Source organism: Apium graveolens, chromosome 3 (genome assembly GCF_009905375.1).
Source record: "Apium graveolens cultivar Ventura chromosome 3, ASM990537v1, whole genome shotgun sequence".
NCBI classification, from domain to species: domain Eukaryota; kingdom Viridiplantae; phylum Streptophyta; class Magnoliopsida; order Apiales; family Apiaceae; genus Apium; species Apium graveolens.
In genome coordinates this window covers 100,005,469-100,008,838 of record NC_133649.1, presented here as the reverse complement: position 1 = coordinate 100,008,838, position 3,370 = coordinate 100,005,469, and the positions used below count along the sequence as shown (strand labels likewise).

At 37.4% G+C, this 3,370-nt stretch overlaps 1 non-coding gene across 1 annotated transcript; it reads left to right on the top strand.

Moving 5' to 3' along the window:
• Window positions 1-498: 498 nt before the first annotated feature.
• On the top strand, window positions 499-605 carry LOC141716279 (small nucleolar RNA R71). Its single transcript, XR_012572993.1, has one exon. It is a non-coding gene; the product is annotated as a small nucleolar RNA R71 (small nucleolar RNA).
• Window positions 606-3,370: the final 2,765 nt, after the last annotated feature.

The window sequence follows — 3,370 nt, the reverse complement described above, 5'->3', positions numbered from 1 at the left end:
AATAGCTTATTTCCAAACTGCTGGAATGGTTGTTGCATCGCATTCTGATTGTTGCTCCAGCTGAAGTTAGGATGATTCCAGTTGTTAGGATGATAAGTGTCTGGAACTGGTTGCTGCAATCTCTGAAAGTTGCTCACAAACTGAGATGATTCACTAGATATAGCGCATTGCTCCGTCGCATGCGAACCTGCACATAGCTCACAAACACTGGTTATCAGATTAACACCCAAGTTAGCCAGAGAATCGCTCTTCATAGACAACGCCTTTAGTTGAGCAGTGATAGCCGTAGCTGTATCCACTTCAAGAACTCCAGCTACCTTGCCCTGTGGCAATCCCTGGGCTGGATACTGATATTCATTAGCAGCCATCAGTTCAATTAGATCATAAGCTTCCTCATAGCTCTTTACACATAATGCTCCACCCGATGCTGCATCGAGCATGGGTCTGGACTTTGCTCCCAACCCATTGTAAAAACAAGTGATGATCATCCAATCAGGAATTCCATAATGAGGACACTTCCTAAGCATCTTCTTATAGCGCTCCCAAGCTTCACATAGCGATTCTCCCGTTTGCTGCGCAAATTGAGTAATAGCATTCCTGAGTGCAGCTGTCTTTGTCATAGGGAAGAATTTAGTAAGAAACTTCTGAGCAAGATCTTCCCAAGTAGTAATCAAACCAGCTGGTAGAGAGTGTAACCAGCTCTTATCCTTGTCCCTCAGAGAGAATGGGAACAGTCTCAGCTTCACAGCATCTTCAGAAACACCATTGAACTTGACGGCGTCGTAGATCTCAATGAAATCCCTAATGTGCGTATTGGGATCTTCCGTTGGAGAACCCCCAAACTGGAATGAAGTCTGTACCCATTGAATTATGTCAGGCTTAATCTTGAAGGTATTAGCTGTGATAGCTGGCCGGACAATGCTAGATTGAATGTCATTGATCTTGGGTTGAGAGAACTCCATCAAGGCTCTCGTTCGTGCTGTTGGATCTCCCATTGTAATGAGTACCTGAAACACAAACAAATAAACCGTGAAAGTAAAAGAATCTGAGTCAGTGAACTTTAACGACCACTGATGACAAGCACATAAACTAAAAATTAACACCGAGTCCCCGGCAGCGGCGCCAAAAAATTGTTAGGGCAAAAACACGTGCTAAAATTCACGCAAGTATACGTGTTCGTAAGTCGTATATGATATAAATCAGATTCGTTCCCACAGAGACTGGTTTAGGTTAAGTTCAATTTATGAACCTATGCAACAATGTATGGTTATCGCTCAATGCTAAGACAAATAACAAATTGGGTTTTTATTAAACTAAGAAATTAAACTGACAATTATAAATAAGAGAACAAGAATGGTTGAATTAATATATATGACAAACATGGGATTCTAACTTCATTAAATACTTCATTCAATAGCCTTTTCATTCTTAACCTTAGCATGTGATGGTAATGACACTAATCAGATTACACGAAACTGATAAACGCCAACTTTCGTTGCACGAGTACCATTCTACCAGACATCCACAAAAGAGATAGAAGCTGAATAGGCACCAATTATATTGAGACCCTATATGTCTATAGAATTTGACAACATAACGGTTTAAGCATAAGTTATCTATCTTGATTACATAGGGCAAGTAAAACGGTTAGAGTTACCCATTAATCATGCATACACATATATGAACCTATGCTAGCATGGCAAGTTCTAAACCTCTATATTCACTGTCGCTTCAATAGAGATTAACACGCTATCTTATATGTTAGCTACGCACATAAGACGAATAAGCACAACCAATACTAGGATATTAATTAATCACCACACACCAAGATATCGAAATAAATTAACTATAGAAATCCATAAGTAAATCCGCTAGAACCCCATGACAACGATTAGTTCATAATCGAACTCATCGTCACCATGGGTTCCAATGAAAGCATGGTATAAACAAGGTCTGAATAAACTGAATAATAATTAAAGTACGAATAAATGAGATATAGGTTCAACAAGAACGAAAATGAGCATCGAAAGTTATAACTAATTCAAAGAATCACAAGTTAAAAACAATCTTTTTCGGAGTTGTTCTGTGCTTCTAGGTCTTCTCCTTGGTATCCCAATCTTCCCGGATGGGCGCCTCAGCTCCCAAGCGGCCGCCCCACATCCCAGGCGGGCGCCTGGAGCCTGTTTGGAAAAAATTCTGATGAATCTTGTTTTGGCCATAACTTGAGTTCTACTACTCAGAATTAGGCGATTCAACTGCCCACGCAAAGTTAACGAGATTCTATACAACTTGACAATGGCCTTGGCTTCCAAATCTGATCACTTTTTATCATATTTCCTTTAAAAGCTCCTTTCTTCCTTTTACTGATACCTGAAATACTATAACACAAAAATACATCAAAATACCAACAACTTGAGTCCAAAATACCAATTTAAGCTTGTAATGAAGCATTCCAAGTGGATATAAAATCCACTTATCAATATCCAGCTGAATCAGCCCAGAATTAGAACCCAAAAGTCAACTACGAATTTCCTTTCGTGGAATCCAATTCTAATTGGGAAATCTCCTTGTATTTATTTTAATTCATTAAAAAGACATTTATAAAATATCATTGGATTAGACCAGACCTAAGATAGAGAGGGGAGGCAAGAGACAAGGAGTCGCACAAGGGAGGATGAGGAGAAGCAATCAACGGAGAAGAATTCAGCCATTGGAGACATCTATTTGGCTTTGTTTTCTCTTATCTTTTTATATCTCTTCTTATAAACATGTATTGGTTATCTTGTGATTGTTTAAATACTTTGATTATTAACTAAATTTATATGAGTTAGGATTTTTATGGAACCCTGGTATGGGATTATTGGTATTTTGATAAGAATTACTATATGCAGTTTACAGTTTATTCATTCAAGTGAATATCATGATACATACTTGCTATTGTTAGATCAACTCTAGTATGTGTACGAGTTAATTATAATACTGAGAGGGTTGTAGTTAATTGACATAATACTTGAATGGTGTATGCTTATATCTTTTGATTATAATATTGTTACGGTATAGAAATATATTGTGACCATGCATAGCTTTGTGAATTGGTGCTTAAATAAATTCTGAAGAGTGAATTGGCATAGACATATGTTAGTTTATTTTCTAGGAATTATACCGTAGTTATTTCGAGAGGAACCTACGACCATTGAATTCTAGCTAATGAGCTGTGATCTTGCTGTAGTATTACACTATTTTATTACCGACATGAACATATTAGGGGGAAGTAATTATCTTGACTCGGCTTCTCGTATTTGAACATCCAACTCTCTTTGCTAGTATATTATTTTTTAGTCAAGTTAGTTATTAATTAGTTTAATTAAAA